The 15,797-nt window shown below is 46.0% G+C and overlaps 1 protein-coding gene across 1 annotated transcript in view; it reads right to left on the bottom strand.

Annotated features, from left to right (window-relative positions):
- Positions 1-15,797, bottom strand: part of LOC143767467 (uncharacterized) — a 390,459-nt gene that overhangs the window by 207,715 nt on the left and 166,947 nt on the right. The window lies entirely within an intron of this gene.

Here is a 15,797-nt window from a genome sequence, read left to right as displayed (position 1 = left end):
TAGACATGTGGGAAATGTTATTTATTAACTATTTTGTGTCACATAACTCTCTGGTTTAACAGAATAAAAATTCAAAATGTGAAAATCGCAAAATTTTCAAATTTTTCGCCAAATTTCCATTTTTTTCACAAATAAACTCAGAAATTATCGACCTAAATTTACCACTAACATGAAGCCCAATATGTCACGAAAAAACAATCTCAGAACCACAAGGATCCGTTGAAGCGTTCCTGAGTTATTACCTCATAAAGGGACACTGGTCAGAATTGCAAAAAATGGCAAGGTCATTAAGGCCAAAATAGGCTGGGTCATGAAGGGGTTAAACCAGCTGAGAACCCTTCTTTCTCTAACAACGACCGTTCAAATGCCAGGCTGTCAAATGTAGCCCGGAATTCTGCGGGTGGTTGAAAGGAACCCTGTGTTAGAAGGTCCTGGTCTTCCGGGAGAACCCATGGGTCCGTCAGTGACATCACTCTCAGCCAGTAAAACCATGGTCTTTTCGGCCAGAAGGGAGCTATTACAATCACTCTGGTCTTGTCCTCCCTGATCTTCCTCAGAACTACTGGGATTAGACAGATCGGTGGGAAGGCTTACAGGAGTCCTGGCGTCCATTCTATGCTGAAGGCGTCTACTGCCAACGGCCTGTCTGCTGGGTTCAGGGAGCAGAACTTTTGAACTTTTTGTTGGCTTTTGAGGCAAAGAGGTCTACCCTGGGTCTTCCCCACATGTGTACTATCCGTTGAAAAATTGACTTTTTTAGGGACCATTCCCCTTGCCTCAAGTGGTTCCTGCTTAAAAAGTCTGCCTTTATATTGTCCACACCTCGAATATGCAGGGCCGATAATGAAAGGAAATGCCTTTCGGCTAGAGACATGAGCCTTCTGGTTATGTGCATCAGTGACCGAGAACGGGTGCCCCCCTGGTGGTTCACGTATGTGACCGCTGTCCGGTTGTCCGATAGGGCTCTCACATGATGCCCTGTCAAGTGTGGAAGTAATCTCTCTAGCATCTTTTCTATTGCTAGGAGTTCCCACTCGTTTGAAGATAGATTTTTCTCCTCTTGAGCCCTGGGATCTTGGACCCATAGTGTGTCCGAGTGAGCTCCCCACCCCCATGGACTGGCGTCCGTTGTAATTACTTTGGAGGCTGTGTATGTCCAGGGAACTCCTCTCGGAGATGACTCTATCTGTAACCACCATCTGAGTGATTGGAGTACAGAGAGTGGGAGAATGAGCTTCTGCTCTAGCTGCCCCTGAAGTTCCAGGTCGTTCTGCAGCACACACCATTGCAGTTCTCTTGCATGGAACTGGGCCCATTTTACTGCCGGTATGCAGGAGGTTAGGGACCCCAATACTGACATGGCTCTTCTTAAAGTCATCTCTGGTTTTGTTAAAGGGCCACTGTCACCCCCCTCCAGCCGTTATAAACTAAAAGAGCCACCTTGTGCAGCAGTAATGCTGCATTCTAACAAGGTGGCTCTTTTAGTTTTTGGTTCAAGTATTCCCAAAATAAAGCGATTTGAAACTTAGCCAAAATACCTGTCTTTAGACAGGGAGGCGGGTCCTCGCTCCCCAGCTTGAACCGCTACTCTGCCGTCACTCCAATCTTCAGGCGATTTCGGCGCCGCCCCCTCAGCGCTGTTTACGCTTCAACACCGGCGCCTGCGCTGTGTACTACTGTGCTGTGCAGGCGCAGTAAGCTCTGGCCGTCTGACGTCCCAGCCAGGCTTGCAGACTGCGCCTGTGCGGGCACTGCGGCCACCCACCTTTGGAATCCCAGCCCCGCACTGTGCATAATGCATAACACACAGTGCGGGGCTGGGATTCCAAAGGTGGGTGGCCGCACGGCCCGCACAGGCGCAGTTTGCAAGCCTGGCTGGGACATCAGACGGCCAGAGCTTACTGCGCCTGCGCAGCACAGTAGTACACAGCGCAGGTGTCGGTTTTGAAGCGTAAACAGCGCAGAGGGGGCGGCGCCGAAATCACCTGAAGATTGGAGTGACGGCAGAGTAGCGGTTCAAGCTGGGGAGTGAGGACCCGCCTCCCTGTCTAAAGACAGGTATTTTGGCTAAGTTTCAAATCGCTTTATTTTGGGAATACTTGAACCAAAAACTAAAAGAGCCACCTTGTTAGAATGCAGCATTACTGCTGCACAAGGTCGCTCTTTTAGTTTATAACGGCTGGAGGGGATGACAGTGGCCCTTTAATGTTGTCATAATCATTTGTTTGATTTTTTCCTCTTTTTCTTCTGGGAAGCGACACTCCTGCGCCACGGAGTCTACCGTTATCCCCAGGAAATTCTGGACCATTGCTGGTTCTAGTTTGGATTTTTTGAGGTTCAGTTGCCATCCTAGTGTCTGTAGAGTGTCTATCACTATTTTGACCTGCTCCTGACAGTGAGAAAAGTCCTTCCCCACTATCAGGAAGTCGTCTAAGTAGAGTATTATCAGAGTGTCTTTTTCTCTGAGATGTGCTGTGACCTCTGCAATCAGCTTTGTAAATACCCGTAAATACCTGTTGCTATCCCAAAGGGCAGAGCCCTGTACTGAAAGTGACGCAACTGGGACCCCATCTGAACTGCCACTCTGAGAAACTGACGATCTTGTTGTCTGATTGGGACGTGATAATAAGCGTCCTTGAGGTCGAGGACGTACATGTAACACTGGGGATATAGAAGTTTCACCGCTGATTTTATGGTTTCCATCTTGAATAATGGTATTATAAGAAATTTGTTGAGACGTTTTAAATTTATTATTGTCCTCCAAGAATTGTCTGTTTTTTTTTATGAGAAAAAGAGGGGAATAAAATCCTTCCCTCCTTTCCTCTGTTGGAACTTCTTCCAAGACGTGTTTGTCTAGGAGTGATGTTACTTCCCCCTCCAGACTGTCTTGTTTCTCTTGGGAGGACTGTACCGGGGTCTGCATATATCTTCTTGGAGGCCAGTGGTGGAATTTTAATTTTAGGCCTGATCCTATGATGTCGGATCCATACGCTGGATGAGATCTTCTCCCAGGCTGGAAGGAAGTGAGAGAGCCTCCCTCCCACCTGAGAAGGACCGTCACTGGGAGGGTTTCTTGGTGTCCCTGGGGGACTTGCCAAAATAGAAGCCCTTTCCTCCCCTGGGTCGCTTGTCCAGGTTGCTCCTGTCTCGGTCTCTAAACTGCTGCCTTCGGAATTTTCGGCCTCTCTGAAAGGAGCACCGAAAGGGCTGAAATGGCTGCTTAGGAAAATTCTTCTTTTTGTCACCGGCTTTCTCTAACACTTCGTCTAATGCTGATCCGAACAGGAAGTTCCCCTCACAAGGCAAAGAGCAAAGCTTCATCTTTGCCTGTGTATCTCCTGGCCAGCATTTAAGCCATGCGGCACGGCGTCCTGTGTTGGCTAAAGCTGCTGATTTTGCTGCCAGTCTAGCTGAGTCTGCTGATGCTTCAGCTAGAAATACTGCCGCTGCTCTCATGGCTGGTATTGCCTCTAGGATAGTCTCTCTGGGAACTTTTTGTTCTACCTGATCCTCCAGGTTGTCTATCCAGATTTTTAGGGATCTGGCTACACAAGTGGCCGCCGCGATAGCTGGCCTTAGTGCTCCTGCCGAGGCTTCCCATGCTGTTTTCGGGGAACTGTCCACTTTTCTGTCCAGAGGTTCTTTTAGAGAACCTAGGTCCTCGAACGGCAGGGAGGATTTCCTGGCAACTTTTGAAACTGCCACATCAATCTTTGGGGCTCTATCCCAAGATGAGGACGCCTCCTCCTCAAATGGATACCTTCTCTTTCGGGAGGTGGTTATTTGGGACCTTTTTTCCGGTTTTTGCCATTCCCTTTTAATCAGTTCTTGTAGTTGTTCATTAATAGGGAATGACCTCCGCTTTCTCTTTTGTAGACCACTGAACATAAGCTATTGTGCTGTCTTTTTAGCCTTTTCATCTACCAGCCCCATGGTAGAGCGAACATTTTTTATAAGCTTATCCGTAGCTTCTGCTGGAAATGCGTCTTCCTCCTCTGAGCTACTATCTGAGCAGCAAGCTGTATCTGAGTCCCCCTCTGACTCTGAGGAATCCCTCTGGGATGCTACTGAGGGGCTGGATCTGTCCCTAGATCTGTTATCTGTGTCAACTGTCTGCAATGCTTTCACAGACCTACAGACCTCTGATTGGATCAGTGATCTTAGACTCTCCGTAAAGGAGGGTGTCTCCTCCGCTACCTTCTTGTTAATGCAATTCTGACACAGATTTTTATTCCAGGATGGTTTTAACGCTTTTTTGCATAAGGGACATTCCTTGTTTTTAGCCTTTGATTTATACTTTTTGGGGACCTCCTATACTCCACCCCCCCATGTATGTAAGAAAAGAGGGGAGAGACGGAGATAAGAGAAGAGAAAAGAACAAACATTAGCGTGCTGGACTTTCTCACAGTTCACTCACCACTCGGACGCTTTCAAAGTACGGGTACCGGATCCGGAGGTTGGCTGGTTTTCTCTGTGTCTCCCAATGAGACTAGGGACCCCTCCTTGGTATGGCGATCCATCCGTACGCTGTCCGAGCGGCTTCTGCTGCTGCCACGGCGGGTCTGGCTCTTTTCACTTGAGTGAGACCGCCTCTCCTGCATCTCTTGCTATGGCATCAAATGTTCTGGTGAAAAGCTCTCCATCTTACATACTACCACGTAACAAGAGTAGTCACCTTCAACCTGGCCTGGTTTTAGTGACACAGGGCAGCACTTCTGACTCGTTTAAATAGATTCACTTCCTCTTTTTTTTTTTTTTAATGGATCACCTGGTTGAGCTGAGTAGGAGCTCGCAGCATCGGGAATGTCCACGCCACAGAACTCCAGGAGGCAGCGCAGCACTCACTCGCAACGTCCTGATGCACCGGACACCGCTCCATACTCCTTGCAGCCTCAGGTACCGACCAGGGAGGAGGGAGGAAGGGGGAGACCTGCTTTTAAATGCTCAACAGGGAGAGCCCCAAAACATCCGAGGAGCTTACCCAGCCCGGGCACCGATGTGCCTTACGGGCTGCATGGCCACCTTTGGTCAACAGGGGGCACCATAAAGTGACCCCCGTGGACAGCAGGATTTTAAATCAACAGGGGGGAACACCACCTGCGGCCCCCGTGGATAATCTTCACCCGGGCGTTCGCCTCACGGGTTGTGGCCATGCCTTGCTCAGGGGGGGCATGGAATACATGACCCCCGAGGCGACTACCGGTACCTGGTGATGGGTGCAGACCAGTGCCTGCCCAAATCCACCCGACCCAGGCATCCTCTTCTGTCTTTATCAGAAGTCTTCTAGCTTGAGGGTTCCCCGTCAAGGACAGGAAACCAACTGATGTGGAGAGAGGAGCCGCCCCTTTTATCTTGAAGGTTTCCTGTCCTTGACGGGCGGATCCCCTCTCTCGTGGTGCCGTCATGTATGATGGAAAAATTGGGGGTGTCAATCCCTAAAAGCAATTCTACTATTTATGTTTCCCATGCCTAAAAATGCTTTTAAGGGGGCGTGGCATGACTGCAGTGGAGTGAGGAAGCAGGCAGAGGAGCTCCCTCCATAAAACCGACTAAATACCATATCAGAGCACGATTCCGGATCCCAACAGCACTACCATGGGTCCCAAAAAGAAGAAGGGACACGGGGGGGCCCCCTCGGTGGCAGAGGAGCCCGCAGCTCAACAGATAACAAAATTCCTGGTCGGTCCAGACAGAAGAGAAGGCCTAAGAAACATGGCGACAGTGGATGAGAAGGAGACAGCAGACGCTGTAACAGACGCTGACACAGCAGAGGCAGGGTCGGGAAGCAGCTCCTACGGGTCAGTGACACAGGAGGTGAGACACAGTGGAGATGCTGCTTCTGGCACTGGGAAATGTGAGGGAGGACATAAATCATTACCAGCAGTGCTTCAAGATGGAGCTGGGGAGGGGAGGGGGCCACAGGAGGGAGGAGAGGGAGGAGAGCAGGGGTCAGCGCTGGCAATGACAGGAGAGACACAGGACGATGGGGAAGTGCATAGGACAGAAGAAGAAGATTGTGAAATGGATTACAATGAAGGTCCGTCTCAGAGCCCTGTGTCCCCCTACCCCAGAAGCAGCTCTGAATCCTCCAGGCACGTTATAGCCCCTGATGTTGTGGTTGTAGGGGGAGGCCAACCAGTTCAGGAGGGTTGCCTCACACAAACTCAGGCCCCACAGATAATGCCCTCTCTCTACTATCCTGCATATAACTCACAGGGCTTTGGATATAACACACAATTGATCCCAGGACTCGATATGGGTTTGTTGAATGCTAGACTACGTGATATGCCCAGAAGACAGGACATGGAACAATATGTGATCCGCCTTGAGACATCGTATAAGGCAGAATTATCAACCCTGAGGGATGAGATACAACAGTGCAATGAAAGGGTTAATGTACATGACCAAGCTATTGCGGCTCTGACAGCCAGATTAGATGCTCAGGATGAGACGCTTGCAGATCAATCCTATCATATTCAAATGCTGGCAGATATGCTTGATGATGCCGAAAATAGGGGAAGGCGGAACAATATTAGGGTTCGAGGACTACCAGAAACAGTGGCACCCAAAGACATAAGAGGCGCACTGCAGCAAGTATTTAACTCTGTTCTGCAGCGTCCACAGAAGTCACCCCTTGAACTAGACCGGGCTCATAGGGCGTTGGGTCCAAGACCTCAAAACCAGACTCCTCCACGTGATGTGATATGCCGGGTGCATAGATACCAAATAAAGGATGAAGTGATGTCCAAGGCAAGAATAGAGAACACCATAAAATACAAAGATACCAGAATCCAGCTATTGCCTGATCTATCTCGGTGGACTCTGCAGAGGAGGAAAGCTCTCCGCCCGTTACTAGACGTTTTACGCCAGCATGATATATCATACACTTGGGGGTTTCCGTTCCGCCTCCGTGTCCAAAAAGAAGGCAGGGTTCACCTGCTGACTCATCCGAACGGCATCCCTGCTTTTTCGGCAGCGCTTAACATCCCAAGGGTGGAAATCACAGAATGGCCTTCTCTGCCATTACAGTACAGAGGAGCAGACCCTCCCGGGCAATTTCTCCCTCAAGGGCAGAGGAGAGCAGGCAGAAGAATGGATAGAGAAGGGCGCGATCCCAGAGGTAACGAAGAAGGGAGAGAACCATGAAGTTAGGATCATGACAGAATGGGTTCCATGACTGCCTGTTTGGGTGGGGGAAAGGGTTTGTGGGATATATATGGTTTCATTTTCATGTGGATCAGGAGCACAGATGGATGGCCACACTCCAGTTCACTAACATTTGGTGCCATGAAGTGGAATATCTTGCATAGCAACGACCGTTATTGATTCCGCAAGGACTTCAAGATAGACAGCGCATGGAAAAAGAAGGCAGACGCTTTCCACAGGAATTTAATGGGAATCAAGAGAACGATGCCCCCTTCCCTTCCCTCCCTTTTTTCCCTTCCCTTCCCTCCCTTTTTCCCCTTCTCTCCCTTTTTTCCCTTCCTCCTCCCCTTCCCCCCTCCTCTTTCCCCATTTTCCCTTCTTCCCTCCCTCTCTTTCTTTCTCCACCTTTCCCCCCTTTCCCTTCTCCCCCCCTCTCTTGGGTTTTTTTTTTTTTCTCCCCCACTAGAGGTGCTACATATTGTGCCATTGTTCTGCCCCACTGTGGTAGTCCAAGCGGATGATAAGTTCACGACTGTCATGGAAGATGGTTGATTTCTGGTTTATATTGTTATAGTATGTAGATAGTATTTTATAACAACTCATTGAATCGTCCTTGATATCCTGCACCCCTGCATTATTATTTAAGTCTGGCGTTGCTTTTATTTGGGGCATGAGGGAGAATTGGGAGATGTGAATGGCATTAGAACAAAGACTGTAAACCATACTCTGGCCCTACCTCGCTATTTAACAGGTTCCGGTTAAGTCAATTTAAAGTTAACATTTATTCCCCTCAGTTGAGGAGAGGTTACTGATGGTTATGTCGGAGGAGGGAGTCTCACTCCATATCGCACATAGCTTACGACCCTACGGAGGAGCCATAACCCGTTGAACGGCATTGGCGGTTAACACATTCCTCCACCACATATTTTAGGATATAAGAAGGCATCTTACGTAGAGCACACCACTTCAGGCTTCAAAGACGTACTACGTTTCGATAGATATTGACCCTGATTTCGCAATAATCTGAATACGTGTCTAATTATCTACCTTTTCTATTCACTATCTCTATTTCTTTTATAAATTAGAGCTACTTTAGCCTCCGTGGCCCTCTCAGTAGGGAGAGAGGAGGTACGACTCAGACAACAATGCACCCAAAGATCACTATGGGATCCCTGAATGCCAGGGGATTTAACACGCCCCAGAAAAGGTCACAAATCCTATATGGAATGCATAAGCTTAAGGTACAAATACTTATACTTCAGGAGACTCATTTTAAAAAAAACAATATCCCTACTATCAAGGACCGATACTTCACGACTTGGTTCCATAGCGCTTGCCCCGAAAGTCGTTCGAGGGGGGTGTCTATTGCGATCCACAAGTCCCTCCAGCACACAGTTGAGGACACATATGCGGATCCAGAAGGCAGGTACCTACTATTAAAAGTTAGGATTCATACAACCCTCTACACTATTGCAGGGTGGTATGCCCCAAACAAAAATCAGGCCAGGGCTGGTCGGGGTTTCCTAAGGAGAGTAGCGGAATTTGCTGAGGGGGTGATGGTGATAGGAGGGGACTTCAATCTCACCCTTGACCCACGAATGGATACCTCAACACGAAATATGAGAGGAATCACTAGGCAATTGTCCCTTTTGAAACAATCTATCCATGGGATGCAGCTGGTGGACATTTGGAGAGCACATAATCCTGGAGGTAGAGATTATACGTACTATTCTAGTTCTCATGATTGCTATAGCCGAATTGACTTTTTTCTTGTCAGCCATCATGCCCTATCCTGGCGCCCCCGACCGTCCATTGGTAGCTTCTTATGGTCGGATCACGCCCCGGTGTTCTTAGACATTTCCCCACCAGATGTAGTGGACCGTCCCTGGACTTGGAGATTGAATGACAATTTGTTGAAAGACTTGAATTGCACGACAGACATAAAAAAAACAATAGAACAGTTTTGGTCAGATCACGCAAACGATGACACCTCGACCCCGGTGAAATGGGAGACCCTAAAATGCGTGCTTCGTGGAATCCTGGTAAAACACGGATCCCGTCTTAAAAAACAGAGATTGGAAAAAACAAAAGAATTAATGGATACTATATATGTATTGGAGCAAAAACATAAAAATACTATGTCACCGGTAATACTAGGGGAATTAATTAAACATAGGGAGACCCTTAGAAATTTATTAAATGAGCAATCGCTGAAATTCAGAAATAATTTTAAAAGTCTCCTTTATCATAAGGCCAATAAATGCGACCGCCCCCTAGCTCGATTATTACATCCTAGGACTCAGACGACTTACATTCCAAAAATTCAGAAACGTACGGGAACGGAGACTCACGACCCAGGAGAGATTCTAGAAACAATACGAGAATACTATCAGAAGCTATATAACTTGGAGGGTACGCAGTCGGCTAATCACGCCGGGGACATACAGGCTAAAATAGATAAATATATAGCAGATACGCCACTTCCTAGACTTTCCACAGAGATAACAGATGAGCTAGAGGCAGACATATCGACACAAGAGGTGGATGAGGCCATAAAAAATACTCCAAACGGGAAGAGCCCTGGCCCTGATGGGTTTTCCCCCCAGTTTTATAAACTCTTCAGAGAACAGTTAACACCACACATGACAAGGACTTATAACTCCATTTCTGAGTCCTCAGGGTTTACGCATCAATCTCTGGCGGCCTATATCACAGTATTGCCAAAACCGGGAAAAGATCCAACAGTGGTCTCTAACTATAGACCAATTTCTCTGATCAATATAGACATGAAATTATTCGCGAAGATCCTGGCCAACAGACTTGCACCCCTATTACCATATATCATACATTCAGACCAAGTGGGTTTCGTTCAGGGAAGAGAGGCACGTGATGGAGTGTTGAAGACTATATCTTTGATCGCTCATGCCAGGACCTACCGGAAGCACCTGGGACTGATATCGGTGGACGCCGAAAAGGCGTTTGACCGAGTGAGGTGGAGCTTCCTTCAATCAGCTCTCCGACAGATAGGGCTGGGGGATAGATTCTTATACAAAATTGCGGCCCTATACACGAACCCGTCAGCTACAGTTAAAATTAATGGATGGCTCTCGGACCCCTTTAGGATTCATAATGGAACGAGACAGGGGTGTCCTCTTTCGCCCTTGTTGTACACGGTGGCAATGGAACATTTAGCAGTAGCAGTGAGAAATAACCGTAGTGTATGGGGTATCAAGATAGGCCAGAAGCATTATAAAACTTCATTGTATGCAGATGACCTTCTTCTATACATCTCCCAACCTCATATCACCATACCTGCATTAATGTCTGAATTCAAAAAGTACGGAGAGGTCAGTAATTTTAAGATAAACTACACCAAAACTGAGGCACTTAATATTACTTTGCCATCGGGAGATGTGGATAGGGCGAAGGAGAATTTCCCATTCAAATGGCAGGCTGGCGCCATTAAATACTTGGGCATACAGGTCCCCTCAGATCTAAATAAACTATACACACTAAACTACGAAACCCTACTGAATAAAACTATAAGGGATCTAAAAAAGTATGATCAAAAAATGATTTCGTGGTTTGGCCGCATAAACACATTCAAGATGGATGTGCTTCCCCGGTTCCTTTATGTGTTCCAGACGGTACCGATCACGCCACCTCAAAGTTTTTTTAAGACTATTAAATCAGCTCTAATACATTTTATATGGCGTCAGAACAGACCTAGGCTGAGTTACAGAACATTGACGAGACCTAAATCACAAGGGGGGGCGGGACTTCCAGACTTAAAGACATACCACCAGGCCTCACAATTGATCCATCTTTTTGATTGGCATTATAGACGGGAGACCAAACAATGGGTTGGACTGGAACAGGAGGGGTACCTAGTTCCATTGCGGAATTTACCGTGGATAGTGACCAGAAATAAAGAGAAAATAGGGGAGGGTTGTCGGGATATGATGGCTGGCGAGATCCTTAAGAGTTGGGACATGCTAAAATATAATAAAAAATTAATGAGCGCAACTGTCCCATTGTCTCCTATATTCGCTAATCCTGATTTTCCACCGGGCCTTCACTGCAGGAGGTTTTTGGGATGGAGGGTGGAATCCAATCAAAGAATATATCAAATAATCTCGCAGAGGGGTCTTTCCTCTTTCAACGAGCTGCAGGACGAATGTCCTACTCGTACACTATCTTGGTTAGAGTATGAACAATTAAAATCATTTGTCAGACGAATTTCTGGTGGAGAGAGACCACCACCTTCTCTTACACAGTTTGAGAGGATATTCGCCCAGCAGACACCCCCATCGCATCAGATTTCTCTTGTGTACAAATTACTAAACGAGGAGACTTCAACAGTTATCCCGGGATATATTAGAGCGTGGGAGGCGGAAATGGGATGCACATTTACTGAGAGGGAAATCACATCGGCATACCTCTGCGCTCATGGGATGTCTCCGGCCAGCCATGCCCAAGAGAAGAATTTCAAAATTCTTACTAGATGGTACCAATATCCTGTGAGGTTGCATGCCATATTCCCCTCGGTGGCGGATGGGTGCTGGCGCTGTGGGAACGCAAGGGGAACTTTGTTCCATATTTGGTGGCAGTGTCCAGGGATAAAGAGTTTCTGGGGAGAAGTATTCTCAACTTACAATAAAATATCAGGAGAGGATATAAATCTTACTCCGCACATGGCCATCTTGTCCATGCTACCGGGACCAATAGCCAAACAAAAAAGTAGTCTCCTGAGGTTTTGCTTGACGGCAGCCCGCATGGTTATACCTAGACATTGGCGTACAACAAAAATTCCGTCCATGATTGAATGGTTAACAGAATTCTCACATATCCACCATATGGAGGAATTGTTTGCACAGGCTTTGGGTGATAATTCGAGGTACTTGCAGACATGGCAACCCTGGATTTTATTTAGGGACTCTGGGAGTTTCGGGGCTTTCATGGAGAAATGGGAGGTACTTTCCCGGCAGTGAGGTTTCTCCTCGTCTTTCCTGGGCTGGTTTCAGAGGGCTGCGGAGGCATGATCCTTCCTTTACCCTTCTCATTTTTCCTTTCTTTTTCCTCTTTTCTTCTTATCTTTCCTTTAAGTCTGACGTTATACCATAAGCAAGCTGCTGTCAGGGATAAATAATATATTGGGCGGATTCTATGGATAAATATAGCAATTGGAAATAGACTTCCGCTTAGCGAAATAATTATCGAAATGGGGCAATAGGTGGTGGACAATACGAGATGCTAAGAAAGAACAGAAGAGTTGAGCAAGGAACATATACAGCAATAACTAATATGATTCTGTGATGATACCATATTTGCGTGAAGTAAAAAACACGTACTATTTTGAGAAGTTTTGTAACTACATTAGTCTATATGTATGCTTGTATTTGTGATATGTTGTACTATTTTAATACTTTAATAAAAAAGAGATTAAACATAAAAATGCTTTTAAGAAATTGTTGAGGCACCTTCTTTAGGCCGCTAAGGTGGTAATTCCACGACACTGGAAGTCTTTGGACCCGCCTTCGCTAGAGGAATGGTTTGGGAAGGTGGCTAGAGTTCACCAGATGGAATCCCTGATAGCCCATACACAAGAGGCAGCTAACAAAGTGGCAGCAAAATGGTTTCATTGGGAACTCTTCTTATCCTCATCGATTTACCAAAATACAGTTGTGCTCAACAGTTTACATACCCCAGCAAAATTTTCATCCACTCAAAGTTAGTTGTTGCGTGAAGCCATTTATTGTCAAACTACTGTGTTTTCTTTTTTAACTCCTTCCCGCAGCGGCCCTTTTTCGTTTTTGTGTTTTCGTTTTTCGCTCCCCTCCTTCCCAGAGCCATAACTTTTTTATTTTTCCGTCAATATGGTCATGTGAGGGCTTATTTTTTGCGGAACGAGTTGTACTTTTGAACAATACCATTGGTTTTACCATGTCTTGTACTAGAAAATGGGAAAAAAATTCCAAGTGCGGTGAAATTGCAAAAAAAGTGCAATCCCACACTTGCTTTTTGATTGGCTTTCTTGCTAGCTTCACTAAATGCTAAAACTGACCTGCCACTATAATTCTCCAGGTCATTACGAGTTCATAGACACTTAACATGTCTAGGTTATTTTTTATCTAACTGGTGAAAACAATTCAGAACTTTGCTAAAAAAACAAACAAAAAAAAAAAGCCATTTTCCGATACCCGTAGCGTCTCTATTTTTTGTGATCTGGGGTCGGGTGAGGGCTTATTTTTTTGCATGCTGAGCTGACGTTTTTAATGATACCACTTTTGTGCGGATACCTTCTTTTGATCGCCCGTTATTGCATTTTAATGCAATGTCGTGGCGACAAAAAAAAAAAGTAATTCTGGCGTTTCTAATTTTTTTCTCGCTAGGCCGTTTAGCGATCAGGTTAATGCTTTTTTTTTATTGATAGATCAGGCGATTCTGAACGTGGCGATACCAAATATGTCTAAGTTTGATTTTTTTTATTGTTTTATTTTGGATGGGGCGAAAGGGGGGGTGATTAAACTTTTATATTTTTTTTATTTTTTCATATTTTTAAAAACATTTTTTTAAAAGTTTTGCCATGCTTCAATAGCCTCCATGGGAGGCTAGAAGCTGGCATAGCCTGATCGTCTCTGCTACATAGCAGCGATCATCAGATCGCTGCTATGTAGCTGAAATGCAGGCTTGCTATGAGCACTGACCACAGGGGGCGCTCACAGCAGGCCAGCATCAGTAACCATAGAGGTCTCAAGGACCTCTATGGTTACCATCCTGATACATCGCCGACCACTGATCATGTGACGGGGGTCAGCGATGTGCTCATTTCCGGCCGCGTGGCCGGAAGCGCCAGTTAAATGCCGCTGTCAGCGTTTGACAGCGGCATTTAACAGGTTAATAGCGGTGGGTGAATCGCAATCTCACCCGCTGCTATTGCGCGCACATGTCAGCTGTGCAAAACAGCTGACATGTCGCGACTTTGATATGGGCTCACCGCCGGAGCCCACATCAAAGCAAGGGACCCGACATGCACCGTACTAGTACGGCGCATGTCGGGAAGGGGTTAAATCATGACAACCCAAAACATCCAAATGACCCTCATGAAAAGTTCACATACCCCATTTATTAATATCGTGTATTGCCCCTCTAACACCAATGACAGCTTGAAGTCTTTTGTGGTAGTTGTGGATGAGGTTCTTTATCAGATCATAAAGCTGCCCACTTTTCTTGGCAAAAAGCCTCCAGTTCCTGTAAATTCCTGGGCTGTATAGCATGAACTGTGCGCTTGAGATCTCCCAAGTGTGGCTCCATGATATTGAGGTCAGGAGACTGAGATGGCCACTCCAGAACCTTCACTTTGTTCTGCTGTAGCCAATGACAGATCAACTTGGCCTTGTGTTTTGGATCATTGTCATATTGGAATGTTCAAGTACGCGCAGCTTCCGGGCTGATGAGCACAAATTTGCCTCCAGTATTTGCTGATAATGTGCTCCATTCATCTTTCTTTCAACTTTGACCAAGTTTCCTGGGCCTTTGTAGCTCATACATCCCAAAAGCAAAAGCGATACACCTCCGTGCTTTACAGTAGGAATGGTGTTCCTTTCATCATAGGCCTTGTTGACCTCTCTCCAAATGAAACGTTTATTGTTGTGGCCAAAAAATTAAATTTTGGTCTCATCACTTCAAATTACCTTGTTCCAGAAGTTTTGAGACTTGTCTCTGTGCTGTTTTGCGCATTGTAGTCGAGATACTTTGTGGCATTTGCGCAGTAATGGCTTTCTTCTGGCGACTCAACCATGCAGCCCATTTTTCTTCAAGTGCCTCCTTATTGTGCATCTTGAAACAGCCACACTGCTAGTTTTCTGAGAATCCTGTATTTCAGCTGATGTTACTTGTGGGTTTTTCTTTGCATCCCAAACAATTTTCCTGGCAATTGTGGATGACATTTTTGTTGGTCTACCTGACCGTGGTTTTGTTTTTACAGAGCCCATGATTTTCCATTTGTTAATCACAGTTTGATCGCTCCTGACTGGCATTACCAATTCCTTGGATATCTTTTTGTATCTCTTTCCTGTTCTATACAGTTCAACTACCTTTTCCCGTAGATCTGTTCACAATTCTTTTGCTTTTCCCATGACTCAAAATCCAGAAATGTCAGTGGCTGGATGAAAAATGCAAGAGTCTGTCTGGATCCCAGAAACTCGCTCAGCTTTTTTGCACACACTCTGATTACAAGCAAAGAGGTCACAGGTGAGTATGTTACCTTTAGTAGCCATTCAAACCCATTTGTCTCAACTTCTATGCATGTTATCAGGCCAAAATCACCAGGGTATGTGAACTTTTGATCAGGGTCATTTGGATGCTTTGGGTTGTCATTATAATTTAAAAAGAGAAAACACAGTGGTTTGACACTAAATGGCTTTACCCAACCACTAACCATGAGTAGAGAAAAAGTTTTGGTGTTATCATTCATATTCCCTGAAAAAAGGCAGAGAAAGCAAAAATTTTGCTGGGGTATGTAAACTTTTGAGCACAGCTGTTTGCAAAGATAATTGCTACCTTATCCTTTTATGATATTTGATATTCCGGTATCATAGTACATACTCCGTCTGCCTTAGTGATTTGTCCTCATGGTCCTTACAAACATT

This window comes from Ranitomeya variabilis, chromosome 4, assembly GCF_051348905.1.
Source record: "Ranitomeya variabilis isolate aRanVar5 chromosome 4, aRanVar5.hap1, whole genome shotgun sequence".
NCBI classification, from domain to species: Eukaryota; Metazoa; Chordata; class Amphibia; order Anura; family Dendrobatidae; genus Ranitomeya; species Ranitomeya variabilis.
The sequence above is the reverse complement of the archived record's forward strand: the minus strand, read 5'-3'. Positions and strand labels throughout refer to the sequence as shown.